Source organism: Struthio camelus, chromosome 27 (assembly GCF_040807025.1).
Source record: "Struthio camelus isolate bStrCam1 chromosome 27, bStrCam1.hap1, whole genome shotgun sequence".
NCBI classification, from domain to species: domain Eukaryota; kingdom Metazoa; phylum Chordata; class Aves; order Struthioniformes; family Struthionidae; genus Struthio; species Struthio camelus.
Window position 1 is genome coordinate 5,866,588 of NC_090968.1, and position 19,223 is coordinate 5,885,810.

At 54.5% G+C, this 19,223-nt stretch overlaps 1 long non-coding RNA gene across 1 annotated transcript in view; it reads right to left on the reverse strand.

Annotated features, from left to right (window-relative positions):
• LOC104145910 (uncharacterized) overlaps positions 1-18,579 on the reverse strand; it is a 141,572-nt gene extending 122,993 nt beyond the window's left edge. The window contains exons 1-2 of the long non-coding RNA XR_694470.2: positions 18,468-18,579; positions 18,022-18,086 (exon numbers count right to left, since the gene is read on the reverse strand). This is a non-coding gene — a long non-coding RNA (uncharacterized lncRNA). The remainder of the gene's footprint in view (positions 1-18,021; positions 18,087-18,467) is intronic.
• Positions 18,580-19,223: the final 644 nt, after the last annotated feature.

Here is a 19,223-nt window from a genome sequence, read left to right on the forward strand (position 1 = left end):
CTGTCTGGTATCGGGCAGGAGATGTTGAGCTTTTCCTGCCTGGTATAGCCCCTTGCAGAGATCGCTCCCGCTCAGAAACGCAGCTGCTCTGCACCCCCAGCCCACAAACACCCTCTCCGGTTTCGTTCGCCACTAACTGCAACATAAACACGTCGCTGCTTTGTTTGGTCAAGCCGAGGAGAAGAAACGGGGGTAGCGGAGCCAACGCCGAACAAGAGCTGCGGGAAGGAGCGGCTCCCGCCCCGGCAGAGCAGGGGCGGCCGAGCCTGGAGGGCGGCCGACGCGCGGCTTCGCTCCGGGTCCTGAGCCGAGCAGCAGCAAGCGCTGGGAGCTGGGGCACATCGCTTCCGAGGAAACGTTTTTTTCCTTTTAAAATGCTTGTCCTGTCTCTTGCCATTCCCGAGCTCTTTTCGGGCCCCTCAGACAGGGAAGACTCCAGGCCACTCCTGTCCCCTCCGACGGAGCCGGCGGCACTGATTGAGACAGCTTCGGCATTTCCTGCCTCCTACAACAGCTAATTTCCTGCCACCGACACGCTCGATCTCTTTCACGGCTTTCCTTATCCTCCGTAATCGCTTACCTTGGCCGTAAGCAAAGGCTCCCCGCTATCTCGCGGGAAGCCCCCGCATCGGTCGGCTCCTCCGAGAGCGCCGCCGCCCTCGGCTCCCGGCGGCTGCTGAACCCCTTACGCCTCCGTCCCCAGCTGGGACGCGCGTTTTCTTTTCTTTCTCGGTGTTTAGGAGACGCCGGTGATATTTCTAGCTTTTAACGGGAGTCTCAAGGGCTGGAAACTTCCAGTTGGTTGTTTCTGCTATCGTTATCTTACGAAAGCTGAGATTCCCAAGCGACGGCACAACTCCGGGCACAGGGGCCTTGCCGAAAAGCCCGGCGAGAGGCAGAGCGTGGCCGCGCAGCGGCGTTGCCGAGTTGGCGCCCCGAGCCCGCCCGGCCCCGGACGCAGCGGCGAGCAGCGGCGCCTGCCCGGCCCCGCGCAGCGCGCCCCGGAGGCTCTTCACGCCTCACTCCGACGCGCGCCTCCGTCTTCTGTTATGCCTGTTGGGACGCTACGCTAATTGTGATGGATGCTCTCTTTGCGCTCCCAGGGAGAGGCGGATGATGAAGCCCTAATGTAAGGTAATATGTCTATTAAAGATTTAAAATAACCGGGGCCGCCAGTGATTCCTCACTTTAACGGCAGCTCCGCGGCGCGGGGCAGGAATGAGCTCCCTGGGAGCCAGGCACACGGGGACGTGGGGACGCAGGGACGTGGGGGCGCAGGGATGTGGGGGCGCAGGGACGTGGGGGCGCAGGGATGTGGGGGTGCAGGGATTTGGGGGTGCAGGGATTTGGGGGGGCAGGGATGTGGGGGCGCAGGGATTTGGGGATGCAGGGATTTGGGGGTGCAGGGATGTGGGGGCGCAGGGATGTGGGGGCGCAGGGATGTGGGGGGCAGGGATTTGGGGGGCAGGGATTTGGAGATGCAGGGATTTGGAGATGCAGGGATTTGGGGATGCAGGGATTTGGGGGCGCAGGGATGTGGGGGTGCAGGGATTTGGGGATGCAGGGATTTGGGGGTGCAGGGATGTGGGGGCGCAGGGATGTGGGGGCGCAGGGATGTGGAGATGCAGGGATTTGGGGATGCAGGGATTTGGGGGCGCAGGGATTTGGAGATGCAGGGATTTGGGGGCGCAGGGATTTGGGGGCGCAGGGATTTGGGGGCGTGGGGCCAGCCCCGGAGCACCAGCAGCTTGGTGCCCCGGCCGCCCCCGTTGTACAGAGCCGTGCCTTGAACTCGAGGCTGTTCGGTCCCTTGCCCAGGTCTACCTGCTGCCTCGGTTCATCCTGCTGTGAAGCCGCGTTAACGTTCCCTTTCTCTGTAAAATTGCCTCTGCTCTCCATAGGTACAATGCCATATAAAAGCTAATTACAGCTAACTTTCTAATGCAGGGGCCAGGAACAGCTCGATTCCCAGAGCCACTATCGTGAACCACGTGGCGCGGTGGCACCGAGCTCGTGTCTGCCTGGGGGACGGGGAAGAAACGGTTCCCCTTGCAGCGCGTAAATCCAGAAATTATTAAAGGCATTATTATACGAACGTATAACACACTATTTATACAGGCACTTCTCCAGCTGCAGCTACGTTCCTTTAAAATATATCGGAAAGTTTACTCCAAAATGATCCTGTTTAAAGATTTTTATTTAGGGTCTAAAAAGGAGAGTTAAAATGTCGCCCTTTCTCCCTCTTCTTCCAAAAGCCTTTTATGACAACACTTTGAATTAAAAAAAGGACAAGAAAAAAGAATCCCTCCAGGCTTCTAATTGTGCAAGTGAATCCCGTAGAAACACGACTTATTTCTAAACGCTATTAAATTTAAAAGCTAATATCACAGCCAGCAGACCTAGACGATTTATACAGTAGTTGGGGAGCACCGAGCTGTCCGTTTGCTTTAGGACGGCCGATACCCGTGAATACTTTCCTCGAAGGGCTTTGCCGTCAGCAGAGGCGGCCGCTGGGGCTGCGCCTGGCCCGGCAAGGAGGAGCACCTGGCTTTTGGGGAAAAGCAGGCAAAGAGGAGAGCAAAAGCAAGCCCCCGTCTCGGCCGCCTTCTCACGTCACCCCCCGGTGCCTCTTGTTGTTTGCTCGGAGGACTTTTCCCACCCCTTTGGGCCCGTTTTGCCAATGCAACCGCAGGGTATGTTGGACAGACAAATATTCTGCTGCTGCCCCCGGGCCCCAGCCCTGGCCCCCGTCCTGCCACCAGGGATCTGCCCGGCTCCGATCCCGGCCGGCAGATGAACAGCGGGGGCTGCAGTGATCACAGTCTCTCTTGGGCTCAGGGGCTCTTTTTAATTCGGCTGCGTCGGGCGTTGCGGATGCTCCGAGAACATCTGCTTTTTGCCCTCCCTGCCGGAAGAGGGGCGACATGAATGCTACTTGAGGCGGCAAGATTTGAAACCCCTGCAGCTCCATCGCACAGGCCATCGCCGGCTCTCGGGCGCTGGGATCCTGCACCAAATCAGAGCCCGGGGCGCTAGGGACCGTCCGCGCCCGCGGCCTGACCTCCTCCAGCCCTTGCGTTTCATCTGCCGCCCAGGAACGGAGTTTAATAGCCCCTGTTTGGCAAAAGCAACTCTCCCGGGGAGCCCGCGAGGCTGGACGTGGCGAACACCCCCCGCATCTGGGGGGGGTCTCAGCCACTTCGTCAGCCCCCTCGGCGGCGGCCGCCTGCAACGCTCCCAGCTGCTCGTGCGAACGGGGACTCAGACGGGATACTCTATTTTACACCAGCCGAGACGCCGGCGGCCGCGCAGCGCGAGAGCTTTTAACGCCGCGTCGCGTTTGCAGCGCGACCTTGCAGCAACCAGCAAGCGGCCGCCGGCGGACCCGCCAGCGCCCCGGATCGCCCCCGCGGCTCGCTGCCTCCGTTCGAAGCTCCTTTCTCCTGCACCAAGACCCCACACCACTACTTTTAACCTTCGCCCAAGAGCTCAAGGTCACAAAGGGCCAGAGTTTTAGGCTCGCGCTGCTCTTGCCGGCTGCGGGACGCGTGCGGGGCTGGTGCTCGGCGAGCGAAGGCTCTCGCCAGGTTGACAGCAGCCGGGACAAAGCACTGGAAAATCCGGCTCTGATCGACTAGGGATGACAAGCAGCTAATCAGAGCTCCCACACGTGTGATCTCCACGGATCACATAGGCAGGAAGTGATTTTTAAGTCAATTTTAAGAAGAAGGAAATACGACCCCGCAGCAGCCTTGCTTCACGGGCTACAGGAAGTTGCTTGGGCTGCCAGCATGCAAACACCTCTGCGTTTTAACGGGAAAAAGCAGAGATGAGCAAACCGGGCAACCCGTACTGCTGACGTCCCTGTTGTCGGAGGGAGGCTGAGAACTGAGCAGCTCAGTCCTGTCCTTATCTGGGCTCGGACGATGCCCTGGAGCCCTGGCCATGGCGAGGAAGCAGACGGAGCAGTCACCACTTGCCTCGCTCTTCTCCTAGGATGACACAGACAGGCCTTGTTTCTGTGTGCTCTCCTCAGATTCACTTTTTATTTCCTATGCAAACATAATAAAGACCATATAATGACTTCCTGGAACATTCACATTTTAATAAAAATTATAGAGGGGATGAGATAAGATGTAGCACCTGAAATTGAAACCCAGCTATTTCTTCCATCTTTATCATCCGCAAAAATGTAATATTTTGACATTTAGAGAGAACTGCAGCTTTGTGATTTTTTTAAAAATGTATTTTATCTTTTCCTGTATAATATTAGGAAAGCTCTGCTCCATTTTCTAATTTCATTAACTGGCACCAAGAATAAACCCCTTTTATTTCCCCCTGAATCCACCCACTCAACGTTTTTTCCATTCTACAGAAATCTACACGCACGACAGTTTTCAAGCATGATTGCTCAAGGCAAAATTACAGGGGAGACGAGCACGAGGCAGCGGGAAAGGAAGAGGCATCCTGAGCCGGCGGGGCCAGGGGCTGCCTCGGAGACGCCTGCGTTTCCAGAGGTCTTTACCCTTCCTCTTGCAGCCCTTCTCGGGTAGCAGGAGAGAGCAAGGACAAAACGCCCGTGAGGAAACAGTCCTGCGTTCGGGCAGCGCCCGCAGCCCCAGGGCGCTGCCGGCTCGGGGCGCCCGCTGCAGAGGAAGGGCGAGAAGGAGAAGGCTGGGCACCTTTGCCGTCAGAGCTGCGGCGCCGGGAAACCCGCTCGTCCTTTGCCGGGCACAGACACGCCAACCCTGGCAGAAAACGCCTTTCCCGAGACCCCCGCGTTTAGGCTTCTCCGTGCTGCACGGCGAGGGCTGAAAGATCAGCGTCTCCTTGCATTCGTTTGCGTTTAAAGGAAAAGTTGCAGCTTCTGGTGGTGACAGGTTTTGTTTTTAAACTTAGAAATGCCGGGGATGTCAAGGCTGCTTTGCCTGGCGGAGCCCTTGGAAGGCTCAATCATCCCGATTGCTGCCTTGAACTTTAATTAGCTGCCTGGTTTTACCCGCGGAGCATCTCCCCACGTGCATCGGCTCCCTCTGGAAAACGACGCACGTTTTAAGGGCAAAATACATTCCTACGACCATCTAGTCCGCCAGTGGGGCGCTCCCAGTTTCGCCCAGGAATTTTTTTAGGCAGGCCCTAGCACGGCTGGACCCCGAGTGCAAGAACTGAAGGAGAGTAATTTAGGGGGAGGGGGAAAAAAAAGGGAAAGTGACCTTTCTTCGCTGCATTCAAAGCAAGTAAAACAATTTTAAGGACTCAGTAACAGGAGAAACAAGTGACGAGGAGCAGAGCCCTTTCACAAACGGTTTGAAAGAGTCTCCTTTTCCCCCCTATAAAAGACTCATCTTTCTAGAAAAGCTTTTCTTTACAGATACCAAACAAACTGCAGGAAGAGGCGCTTTGAAAAGTGGCAGCTGAGGGAGCATAATTTGTCAAGCAGGAAGAGTGACGTGGAATAGAATAAAATAAGGTAAAACAAAAATCAAATTGACAGTGGCGAGGAAGAGAGGGTCTTTCAGCTGACGGGGGAGGGAAGGGGGACTTTTGCTTCCCATCGTTTCCTGCCGTACAGTTATCATCCCCCAGCCCGCGCGCTCCCTCGTGGGAAGTAGCAAAGTAGCAGTGCCAGGACTTGCACCCGCTCGCATCCACCCCCGGTTTGCGTGCTGCCTGCAAATCCCCAACTCTTTACCGCTTCATTCCTGGTAAGGAACCCGTTTTCCCCAGCTAGGCTACGCAAAGCGCCCGGGCTGTCCCTTTGCCGCACGTCCCTGCGCGATACGAGCCCTTTCCCTTCTGTCTGCCAGCCGAAGCGGCTCCCTCTCCGCCGGGACCGTGGGATGTCGGGGATACGGGCTGGGCTGTCCCTACTGAATGCTGTCCGTTAATGTCTGTAATTGGATGATTTATCGCCTCTACTTGTGTTGCCGTGGAAGACAAATGGAGTTAATAAAGCCACCCGTCCCTGCCAGAGACGTTCGTTATAAAGCCGGTGCAATTCCTGCCTCTCCGTCCCTGCCTCGGCTTCTGCTTGGGCCGAGAGGAAACACCCAGGAGGCCCCCAGGTGCCTCGCGCAAACCCGGCCCTCCACAAATCTCGGCACGGGGAGTCCCACAGGAGACGGGGACACAGCAAAAGTTGCTCCCTGAGATGCGTCTAACAGTGACATCTGCATCTGCAGCAAGACTTGGAGGGTTAGAGTGAAGCTGGAGAAGTGCATTAACTCCTTTTGCTTGTTTTCTGGGAGTTTTTTCTTACTTCTTGGGGCTTTGATTGAATTTCGATCTTCAAGTCACAGTAAAAAAACGTGATTCGCGGTTGTCCCCTGCTGTGCCAGAAAGCAGCCGCCCCGCCAGGCAGCCAGCCCTCATCACCCGAGGGCATCACTGCGGCTTCCCCGCGCTGGGGGTGCAACGAAAGCAGCCACGCACCTCGCCACGGCCTCCGATAGGGATCTTAATAATTCTGTTCCTGCTAATCCTCGCAAATTAGTAAATACGGTTTCGTCCTATTTGGAGATATTTCGCTACCCAGGGGTTTCCAGTAAGCTGTTAGAAAGGAAAGAGGCAAAGTAGCTTGCCTACCCACGCTTCTGAACAGCAGCATCAGGGCGCGAGTCTAACAAGCCCTTCCTGGACGAACAGGAGCCTCCGATCAAGCCCTAGGAGGCGATTTCCTGGGTTGCTTCCCGTCGGCCTCGCCAGCAATCCCCTCCAGCCGTCAATCACCGCTCCGCATTCAAAGCCACTTAAGTTCCGCTGGATTTTCCTGACGCTCTCGGCACGTTAATGTTTAATAGACATTGCACCCCGCCTTCTCGGGGCTTCGGGGTTTGGGATCCTGCTCAACAAGAGCTTTCGGTTCGAAGGGAAGCTCACGAGTCCCTGGGGGTGGATCCCGGGGAAAACTCACGGGAGCCCCCACAGCAGCTGTTGGCCGGGTGAGCACCCCGGGGACACCGTGCACAGCGCCGCGGTTCAGCTCTAGCACCTCCACGTTCCTCGCAGGCAAGCTCCCCCTAGTGCTCTCAGGGCTGGGGGAACACAGTCCTGGAAAAGCAAGAATTCAGAGGATTTGGGGGTACGTTTCTGACTGCCGAGCCGCCTGCGACGCCGGTACCTGGGCATCGGCTGTGCCTGCTGCAAGCCGTCCCCAGCCTCTCCCAGCCAGGCCTGGGACCACAAAGATGTGAAAGACGCTTAGGGCAGCAAATCCATTATCTCGCTGTAACGATGGCTCCTATTAAATATGAATTGTGAGATAATGAACGTTTTAATTTTATGTATCCCTCTCTTTCTATTTCTCCCCTCCTCCTTTTTAAATAAATATTTAAGTATCTTTCAAACTGCGTTAGGAGTGCTGAGACTAGCAGGCTGATTTAATCTCCAGTTCTCCCCTCTTTGCCAAACAGGAAATCTCTCATTTCCACCTTTTGCAAATCTTTGCCAGTGGAAGGAGGGAGGGTTGGAGACCACGAGGAGCCCATCCATCAGGTACCTCCTTCCTCATATTCTTTTGGAAGTCCTTAAAGGATCACTATGAAGATGTGATTCATGGTTTTTAATCTTTCTTTTCTTCCCTCTTCCCTTTCTGCTAGTCGTATTAACTGTTTGCGACTTGAACCCAATGGCGATGCAGTGGCCAGGGAGGAAGGCACCGAAGGAGAACGAAAGCAGAAGGTGCCAAAGGATTACAGTTAATCCTTGCAGGAGAGAGAGAGCAAAAAAAAAAAAAAAAAAAAAAAAAAAGCAACCTTGAGAGCTCTACAGAGCAAACGGCACTGGGAAATCTAAATAATAACCATGCAATTTGAAAAGAGCTGCTAAAAAGCCCTAGTTCAGCAAAGCCCTTAAGCGGTCAGCTGAAGCCGAGCAGCCTCTTCGTCTGCTGAAAGCTGCTCTTTAGCGTCAGCCCGCTGCCAACCCGCGACGAGAGCAGCGCGGCTAAGGACGCGAGCGCAATCTTCCACGCTATTTCCTTGGCTCCAAGAAACCTTCCAGGGAATTGCTACCGATTTTCTCTCAAATTCAGCAAAACGCTTTTGATTTTTAATTTTACAGTTCGCGCTCGAAAACCTGCAGCCAAGCCAGAGAAAGGTCAGCAGACGGGGAGAGGCTCGAGACGATGCATTCTGGGCTGCTTTATAGCTTCCTGCTGCCCCCCAAAATGCAAACGCTTCTAGTCTTGACCTCCCCAGCTCTGCCCGCAACGGGAGGCATTGCAGGCATGCCGAGCCAAGCCCCGGTAATTGGTACCATAAACCATCCGCTGCAGCACGCTCGCCAATATATCACTCTCCTGCTGCCCAACCGGCTCGTGCTAATTCTCAAACGGAAAACGGACGTAATTTCCCTTATGCAAAGGGAACGCAGCCTGAGCCCAGGCACCCGCCACCAGCGGCACCGTCATGCCTTCAGCCGACCTTAACGCGGGGTTTGGCTGCCTCCAAACCACAATGCCGTCCCCGTCGTCTGGAGAAAAGCGTTTCACTCTGCAGCTGGTCCCAGTTAACCGCAGCTACATGATTAGTTTTCGTGGCTCAAGCTGCAGTAACTCGGCTGCATTCGGTCGCGTGCCCGTATCTTTGCATCGCTTCCGTTTCTTCTCTTATTTAAGAAAAATATTATTACATTTAATATGAGTTATTCCTTCCTTTCAGTTTATGCTGATGAGCTCCCATTCAGTTCCTGTAGGTGCTTTTACCAAAATGAAAATTACAATATCAAAATAAAAATCAGCTGATGCGGTAGAATAAATGGCCCAGAGAGCATCAAAGAAAACTTTACCAGGAGCACATAATAAACCATCATAATTCCTCAATTCTATCTGTCCATCCATCTAACTATCTGCTAGACAGGAGGAATCTCAATTAGCCACTAAGAGGATATTCGTTATTACTTTAGGTGCATTGCAGTGCTCTTTCAGGTCCCCGAAGCTCCCGCGACTCTCCGTGCGGACGCCCGGCCGGGGGGGACCCTGCGTCGGGACGCCGGCCACCCCAGCCGGGAGGAGACGGGAGGAAACGGGTTTCCACCGCTCCGAGCAGCCGGGCGCCGGGGGGCTGCCGAGTCACCTGCGAGTCCGGTTACCCTCCCCGCAGCCCAACGGCCCGACCGCTCGGCCCCGGCTCTCCACCTTCGGAGCGATCGACAGGCCCCGTTAGCGGTAATTAAGAAGGATGATAATGAATCTGCAGCGTGTTGTTTTACACGCCGGTATTAAAATCCTAAATTTCTACTTGCAGCCCCAGTTAACCCGTGTGCACCGGCGTGAAGGAAGGAACACAAAAGGAAAAGGCTGCTGCTTCTTGTTATCGTTTGTGTCAAGGCCTTACAGCAGGGTTTGCTGTCTGCAGCCGATTACAGGCATCGAATTGAATTCTAACGGGAGACAGAGAGAGAAATTAAGCAAAAAAAATAAAACTGCCGAGGCTGTAATCCCCACTGAAGAGCCGCCGTGGGCTGGCTGCGTCATCAATCTGCCTTGTGCTGCCGTTACGCGGCTTTTGTTTACCGAACAGTTTGACAATGCATATTTATGCAAATTGGAGCCCGGCTGCTTTTTGCTGTTCATTAATTAGCATCTCATTCCGGACCTGTAAGCCAGGCTTGGAGAATCTGTCTAATTTGATCAACAGTTTGATTGTTCCCCCCCCCCGCGCGGGCCTTTAACAAGGTTTCGGAGGGAGCTGAACTGCCGGGCGCAACGGGGACCCCCTGGGCTCCTGCGCCGGGGAAGAGGCAGCAGGGAGCCTCAGACGGCGGGAAAACAAGTTTTAGGAACAAGCGAACAGCGGCATGGGGCACGCGCCAAAATCCGCGGGCGCCTGCTCTCCCCCGCCGGGGGGGCTCCCACGTTCCCGGGAGCCGGCACGCGTCCCCTTCCCCTTCGTCCTTGTCACGGCGGGAAGAAAACGCATCTTCCGAGGACAGGCAGAAACGTCAATCTGATTCAAGAGGCTTTTACGGATCGATAGACGCCACTGGTGCCACCGTCTCCTCGGGCTTTGCCCACAAGGAGAGATCAATCGGCCCAGGGCAACGCGAGCCCGCTGCTTAGGAGGAAACATCCTATCGCTCACGCAGCCAGCGATGGGCCCGCTGCCGAAACTGCAGGAGAAAAAACACTTCCTTGTTCGCCCCGAAGCGCACTAGCACACAAATAATACAGTTTACGGGAAAGTTATGGGGCAAATTTGTTCGGGCGACGCATAAACCACCAGTGAGCAAACGCATAAGCAACTGTGCATTGATGTCGCATAATGTCATTTATGTTCCTGAAAACGGCGCAGGTGGCCACGATGGCCCGAGCAGCGGCTTGCCACGGACCCGTGCTCGCCCTTCCCTTCGGCGGGTGCAAGTCCCCCCCGCAGGCTCCCGGCACGGCGGCCAGGCACCGTCGAGAGGCGAGGTTCAGCCGAGAGCAGGCAGAGCAGAGACGGTCCCTTTCGGTTTCGTTTCTCCTCTCCCCGACGCCCTCATCTTGCCTCCGTTTCCTTAGAGGGTGATTTCTTTTGCTCAATTTATGCATTTGTTTACAAATACATAATGACCAGGAAATAAAAAAAAAAACCAAACACCCAAGCGCATATTTCCAGCCACTGGCCTCTTCCAGTGTTTCCTCTGCAATTTCTGCACACGCACACACACACAAAATGAGCCTAAACACTGCAATTTTCCAACCATTTTCATCCAAATTGTCAGCAATTTCCCAATGGCCCCGGCACCAAATTGCAAGTGAATGCTCCGTAATACCGTGCGGTTGCACGGGCCTCCCGGTCGCAGCCACGGAGCCGAGGGGAAGGGAGAGCGGGTGTTAAACAGCGGCTGGGCAAACGCAGGCGTGCCAACATGCCTTCCCTCCCGAAGCGCGCTGCTACAGCTGTACTGGCCACATCCTGGGCTTGCAAGCCACCGGGGTGGAAAGCCGAGCATATTTTTGTGATGCACTTTAGAGACAACGGCACAAACCTGCCTGGCTGGCTGCAAAAGGTGGCTTTTTTGCATTATATTCATGACTCCAGGGTGCCAAAACGGAAACGGATCCCGATACAGACTGGGCCCCTTGCTTGGTTCACGCTATGGCTGGCAGGTGCCTTTAGCACAGCTCACTCCAATACCGATTTTGCCCGAGCTCAGCCCGAGAGCGGGCGCATCCAGAGGGTGCTGCAAAGCAGTCAGGGCTGACGGAGGCGGGAGCATCGCCGGCCCCCAAGGACGCTGCTCAAGGAGGCCAGAGACCAAGCTGCACCCTTGCAGCAACCGTGCCCGGCCTAGGGCAGCCCAAGAGACCCGCGCGCACCGGAGCAGCTCTCGCTGCGCCGCAGCACGGGCCCAGCAGCCCGGGGCTCCCGCGTGCTTCATCGCTGCAACGCTCCTCCGGTCCTCTGCATCTCCCCCGTTTCATCTGCCCGTCTCTTCTCACACATACCATATCTCCTCCCTGCTTTCTAGCACAATATCCCTATTAGATATTTATATGAGTTTATCACAGATGGCTTTGGTTTCTGAAACCAACCACGCTGCAATGAAAAGGAATGCATTAATAATTATATAACATAATACGCTAATCAATTCCAGAGCAGTCTGAAGAAAAGTCTTTTGTCTCTCCTGGTCTGATTAGCCTGTTGTTTCACCAACTACCAGAAAAGTCAACAAGTGTCAAGTATGGTGGTTAATTCTCAGACCAATAGCATTTATTAAAATTGCTAATGAATCTAATAATTAAACACATAAATATAAGTTACCTCAGGTGTTAAATCTAATTATTGGGCCTGTGAAAATCAATTTTTGTGCATATGCATAATAACATATGGACGAAGTTAATTAGAAATGTCCAGATCAATATTTGAATAATTCTTAACTAGAGGAATCCCCGTCTAAAGAGCAGGCCTAGGCAGTATGAATAAGTTATATTTTAGAAATTAATGTGCTCTCCTAATGGAGTTTACCCTAGTAAATTAATAATACTCCAGTAAATCTGCAAAATAAATGACAAACCTGTTTGCCTGAACATTGCCCTTAGGGAAATCATCAATATCCTCTGCCAGCCTCGGCAGGGGTCAGACCGCGAGCGCCGTGATGCTCTGCGGCGAGCTGCCGCAGGAGGAACCCGGAGGGACGAGGGCGAGCAGGGAGCAGGGCCGCGGGCACCGGTCCGGCCTCCCTAGCGCTTGGGCGACGGCTGGAGGTGCAGGTGGAGCCCGCACCAGCGCACCCCGCTTCTTAATCCCGCAGGCTCGGCCGTCCCGTCCCGCAGCTCCCCGGCCCCCGGGCGACGCTCCTCTGCGCTGCCCCCCAAGCCCCACGGTGCAGCGACCCCGCTTGTCTCCGAAACACGACCTCGACCGCGGTCCAAGCCCCGTGCTGGCGCAGCCATCGCGGATCCCAGCCCGAGCGAGAGCACTAAATCCAGCAGCGCCGACTTTCACGGACCTCTTCCAGCGGCAGAGGAAAATCTCCACTGTTGTTAAGGCTAGATCCTCCACGCTGCACGGAGCGGACGCAAAACGGAGGTCCCCGCCGAGGCCGCGGGGCAGGCGGCATCACCCCAGCGCGGCTCTGACCTGCCCCTCTCGAGGCCCAGCAGCCCCATCGGCCTCCTCCTGCCAGCGCCGCTGTGCTTAAAGAGCGGAGGGGAAAGAGGGGAAAAGAGCGCAAATGTTTTGTTTCGCCTGGAGAGGATGCTGCACACCTTGTTTCGACGCGATGCTAACAGGAGCCTCCGCCTTTGCACCCGCCGCCACCCCGGCACGCTCTGCCCTTGATTATTTATCTCAGCTGAAGGGAGATGAAACAGATGTAACACGGCGCAGAACTCAAACACACGTCTTAAATCATCTTGTCTCAATGTGACTTCTCGGCACGCGGCTCGCGGCGAGGGGGGACGCTCCTAGCGGGAACCCGGCTGAGCCGTCTCAGTGCACATGAGTGATTTGATTGCCGGGTTTCTCCGGCGTGTTTCTGGCCCAGGCAGACGCGATGCAGGGAAAGTTATTCAGTCATGGGTGAAAAACATTACGGGTAAGTCTCTGCTCTGAATTACACTGGGGTAAATCCACTGAAGGGTAACTCAATTGAGATCAATGGCCCAAATTTTGCTTTTTCCCTTACTCCAGAAAAGGGCCTGTGTAATACTTCTGCAGTCACAAGTAATATCTCTGATTTTCACAGCTGACAGGCAAATCCAGCCCACTGCGTTTCCAGGATTTTGTGCATTGTGTTCTCTGAAACTAGTATTTCAGTGAGATTATTTCGCATGAAACCATTTTGCCATCCCTCCCTCGCCTTGCTGTGTAACCAGTGCGGCAGGCTGCTTTTGTAACCCTGGGTCTTCTAAGCAAGCAGAAAGACAACAAGCTCAGAGGAAAAGACGTGTCGGGGGAGCCGCAGGACTGGGGGGAAACGCGCAAAGCGGGAGGCCGCGCGGCCTCGGAGGGCGGCCTCCCTTCGGCCGACGTGCCAGCAAGCTGCCCGTCCCCCGCGAGACGAGAGCGGCCCCGGAGCGCCGGCCGCCGCAAGGAGCATCCAGCCCCGGAGGTGGTCATCTCCTGCAGCACTTTTCCTTTTACCTTAAAGTGATTCAGCTCTGGCGGCGCTCATTAAGGAAGGAAGGAGCGAAGGTGGACCTCGGAGGCCGCTAGTTACACGGAGCCCACGTAGAAGGTGGCGTTTCCACCGGGCCCCTCCGGACGGCTGAACGGGAAGCGTTTGGGGCGCTAAGCAGCCTGGAAACAACCCGTGGCGCAAAGCCGCCAGCAGACGAGGGCAATCTAGGAGCGCTTTGCTGAAGTGGTTTTACACTCTAATCAAAGGCAGAGAGCAGCTGCTGTGTCTCCATGCAATTACAGACAGAGGGAACAGGTAATTCATGAGAAAAATGGAAACTCAAAGGATATTCCTGCTGTCGAGCGGGTATCCGAAAACGGGCACCTCCGGGCAGAAGCAGTTCATCGAAAAGGCTTCGCCGCTAGCTGCGGGGAGCACAAAGTTAACCCTGACTCACAAGCTCCGTCACTTATTTTGGTGACAGTCCATCTACAAATGATTAATAAAGACATAAACATCGCTTCATGGACATGCCAAGCATGTTGGAGGCATGACTAGCATGTACTACAGGCAGCTAAGAGGACATCGGAAGTTGTTATGCCTCAGTCTGCAGCAGCAAAAATAGCCCCAGAGATTGTAAACAGCGGTTTATTGAGCTGTTGGGTTCTCTGGCAATTAATTCTCCATTTATTAAAACATCTATTCATCATTTATTTACCCTTCATGTGCTATTTATAAGTATGTTCTTAATAAAGTGTGACTAGGTCTTAACAGAATTGCATCGCAGTGGAGAGGATCCAGAGCCCATCGCTGTCAGCGGGAGTCTATTCATACAGACTTACGTATCTTCCCCATCTTTTTGTACTACGGCTTCTCTGTCTCTATTTGTTTCTGTCTCTCTTTCACTCTCCTGGGATAACACCATCTTTCAATCCACCCTGACACATTCGTTTCCTGAGGGCAATTTAAACTGAGAATGATTCCCTGATTGCTCACTTTTCTACCTCCTCTCTTATTCTGCAGGGTTTTTTTTTTTGAAGGATCATAAAATAACATGTTTAGAAATAATTGCGTGATAGGGATGTTTTCCTGCCATGTGAGCTTTGCTCATTTCCTCTCGAGACAATATATCCTCAGCACGTTTTCAAGGAAGGCTTCCCATGATAGAGACAGCAGGCTATCCGGGGCTTTGGCACGGACGGGGTGACGGGAGCGGCTGGGCAAGGCGATCCGAGCTGTCACGAGCCCTCGAGGAGCCGGGGGCACCAACGCTGGGTGCCAGGAGGAGGGATCCTGCAGCCTCTCCCCCTCCGCGCGGGGCGGGCCGGGGTGAGATGTGGTCACTGGGATCAGAGCTGATCCGGTATTAGGCACCTCCTCATTCGCTTCCCTTTTAGGGGCGCCAATTTGCTGCCACCAGGGGAAACGGCCCCTGGCTTAAGCGACAACCTGCTCTGAGCCCTGCATTGATTTATTTTGCGGGTTAGCAAGCAAAGCGAGGGGCAGCCAAGCCCGAGGCCAACCACAAGCCGGTCCAAGGACGGGATGCAAAACACCCGACTTCCCCTTCAACCACAAAACCTACTCCTGGAAGCGGGACCAGCACCCACACACCAAGCCCCTTCCCCAGCACTGAGCTACTTTCTCCGGGAGCCGGCAGGGACAGCGGCCTCTCCGCGCCGGCACGCTGACCCCGCGCTTCCCGCTGATCCCACCCGAACATCGATTCCACTCGAGAGCTCAGGAGCATTTCTGTTTAGCTGTAAATTTATATGTATTAGATTAGATTATATATTGCAAGTGCAAATAAACCCCATGCATTGCCCAATAGCTGTTTGATTTAGTCCTCAGCAACGAGCAGGCATACTTTAAAGCAACACCTACGGAGAGACAAGAATCATGAACAGGTCTGTGGTTCCTCTTACTCTCTTTTACCTTTTACAGACCATCCAGATACCATTATCTCCTAATAAATATCCCCTCTGACACAGTCATCATGTAACTCATTACAGCCTCTACAGCGCATGAATTATGTGGCTAAGGTTCATATAACTATGAAGATATTTATGGCAGTCCATACTGTTTCTTAGGAAAATATTGATTTGTTAATAACTGAATGACTATATAGCCATTAAATCAGACCGGTCTATTGTACACTCTTGGCATTAACGAAAGAATACGTTTACTTTTTACATTTTTATTTTATATGTATTTTATCTGTGAATTGCGGAGAGGAGAGTAAAAGAGGGCAGGCACAGAGAAGCAAGCTTTTGCTCCTGGAGTTTTCTCTGCAAAATCTAAGCAGGGATCTCTCTGCCCCCCTTAAACAGCCATGCAGGGACTGATTATTTTGGGGGATCAAGAGCAACTCTCACGAGTCGGGGGCATTAGGAATGGCTTCGCTGAAGGTGGTGGAAGTGGAGTCACACAGGATCTTGGGCACCAGCTTAAAACCTCCCTATTTGGGCCTCTCTAATTTTGAAGGCAATGGGACTGATTCTTCCCCCAGCCCTTGCCCTGCTGAGGGCAGTGCTGCTACCTCAGGTTTATGCAGCTGTGACAGAGGGAAGAATCTGCCCTACTAGGATTTTTTGGAGGTGGAGAGAGACAGGGGATCACAGCATCATCTAGGAACTTCTGAACTGCTAAAATGAGGCTTGTAGTTCACCATTCTAGTGTTAAGGCCTCAGATAACAGTGCAGGCAGCAAGCGTGGATTTTTTTTGTTTTAAAAAGATATACAACTTACTTCTTTTATTGATTGCTTGCTTTTCATTTTATATCCTTTCCCCTTGCCTGAAATAAGGCAAATGAGTCCTTGCCACAGGCTCTAAACTTTATACTCCGGCACTATCTCCTCCCTTATCCAACGGGAAGCGAGCAGTAGAGCCGTGCCGCATCATGCGCCCTGCTAAACCCGTTATGGCTTTTCTTCTACAGAAGAGAGGCAAATCCTAGCAACTCGTTAACAACAACGAGGTTTTACAGAGCATCTTGCATCCTCGGGCAAAGAGCTGCCCAGCACACTTGACGGGCCGTTTCGCCCGCTGCTTGCAAAAAGCCCCGGTCGGGCCAGGGGCAGCAGCTCCCGGCAGCACCAGCGCTTGGACCGCAGGGACTTACATGGGCTGCTGCTCCGATTTAGGGGGGCATTTGTCATGACTGTATCTCATCACCTCCGCCCACAGCAAGCTGTCTGAGTTTTTTGTTTTTGTTTTTTTAAATGACAGGAAGTAAAGGAAAGTATTTCATCAGTTTGCGAGGCCCCTGCCAGCCTGCTGCACCCCTGGCTGCGCAGTGCCAGGGCGAGGGACAAGCACCTCTGAGCCACGCAGTGCAGCAGAGTCAGACACAGGTGCACATGTGTATAGGCATATGCATACGTACCTGAGGTAGTCTCAATATCTGTTACATTTGAAAAACGTATTTCCTTTACTCTTGCACACTTTGATGTGTAAAACTAGTTACAGCAGCTGGAGAAGAGACCGTGCCCCAGGGCAGAGCCCTCCACGCCTGCCATGCCCCGCGTGCAGCGGCGCAGCCCTGCCTTTGCAAGATGCCGAGGGGAGCGCAGGGGACCGCGCGCTGCACAAAGGCCGTGCCAGCCGCCACTGCCGCCGCCAGGGCAGGACCGCGCTGCACGCTGCGCTGTTTAGCGATGCCATCTAGCGGGGCCCCAGCTGCGAAGGAGCCGCTCGTCGATCGCTAAGCAGCTCACACCTTATTATTATGCACAGCAATGCCTGAGAAATCCGATGCATCATATCAAACGCTCCCTCCTCCTGCAATGAGCAAGTTTTTACACGAGGTGCATCCAGTCCCCTGTCTAATCCCTCCAGCTGCTTTACACAGACCGTGACGCAAGCAAACTCTGGATGCCCAAAGCAGCCCGCGATGCCAGGCCGGCCCAGCTGCAACTCCACCGTTTCCTCTGGCCAGGCCGGGAGAAGCACCTTGTCAGGCACTGGCTGCCTTCTTTAAAGAGTGACGGGTCAGGGCGAGGGGGGAAAGGGGGGAAAAGCCCTGCCAGGAAGATCTCGGAGCAAAATCCCCTGCAAGGGTGCATGCTGCCACTCTCCAGAGCAGCTTCCGGCCACATGCCCAGCGGCGCAAGGCAGCACCAGTCCAGAGGGTAGAGAGGCACCTGCAGCACTGACCCTCTCCTTCCGCTACTTTTGCCCTTAGGTCGCACTGGATTTGCCCAGTGTGGTTCATACCGCATCCACTGCATCGCTATGCCCGGCCCAAAAAGGACAGACTTGTTAGCAGAGACCGTACAAGCTCCTCCAAGCAGCCCTGGCGGGCCCCGGGGGGGACACTGTCCCTCCTCACATCTGCAAAAGCTGGAAGCGACGCTGGGGCAAGTCTCGCTTTCTGAATGCGCGTGCAGCGAGCGCAGAGGGCTCTGCCCCTTCCCTTGGCTGTCCCAGCACCACCAGATCCCTCTGCTACCGAAACGGAGAGCAAGACCTACCTCTCTCTTCTCTCCTGTGCTCTTCCTGCAGCCAGACTTTGGTCCCTTCCAGCGTCTCCTTCCAACTAGGAAAAACGTTGCACAGGTCAGCCTTTGGCCCCTGGTCTTGGCCAATGTGTGTTTGCACAGTTTAACTGTCCTCCACTGGCGAGGACTGACAGATAACTCTTAAGCATGCATGAAAGAAACAGGCACTAAGTTAAACTCCTGCTGGCGAGATGCAAACTTCCCTCCCAAGCGTATTCACGGGCTCTTCCAAAGGGCACCTTCCCTCAGCAGCTCCTTTGCCTGGGGCAATAAAACCCACGTGCACAGAGACTGGGTACCCCCATAGATGTGGGACGGGGAGCAACCCGCCCGAGGACACCGGAGATGAGGCCACCTCTCCGTCCTTAGTCTGGCACAGAACTCTTCACCCCAAACAACTAAATAGGTTCATCACTGACCAGGGGCTGGACCCCGTGGGCTCCTAGAGGAGAAAGAGAGACTGCTGAGGGCTACGGCTACTTCCCAGCTTGCCCGCTCGCTCCTGAGCCTGGGAGCGCGTGCCCCGAGACGTTTCTGCCGTCGCAAGAGGAAACGCGCGCCCCAGAAGCAGGGCTGAAAGGGCAGCGGCTTGCCCAGGGCTGAGCAGGAAGCCGCTGTTTGTCCCACGCGCAGTGCTGCTTGGGTAAACCTGATCTCTTCACCAGCAGAGCAAAAGCCAAGAGCACCTGGGCTAGGCACTGAGCATCCAAGGAAATGGCTTGTGGTGGGCAATAAATGTTTTAACAAACAGCAAGCTCAGGAAGAAAGGAAAGGCACAATGCAAGAAAGCTCTCTGATTGCCATCCAGCTTTTACTAAATGATTCATGTCCCTCCCTGCCTATTCCAGGAAGGCCCAATTAACAATGTTTTCTTCTAATCGTTGCAAGATTGGAAACTTTCTGTTGCGCCCAGAGCCTGGAAGCAGGATGGGAGCCGGACTGGCACCGCTCCGTCCCACACAGGGAGAGCAGAGCTGCAGGGTACCGTGAGGCCGCTGCGCACGGAGATCGCATCTCCCCTCGCTCCGCAGCCACGAGCCAGACGAGCGCGAGCCCTTGCCTGGAGCCTCTTGCAGGTCACACAGCCAGAGAGAGAGGGAGGGACGGCTGTTTTCTGCATCGCACTCAGTGCCCTGTGCACCAGCCCTTTCCCTGCTTTTGGATAGGTGCTAACC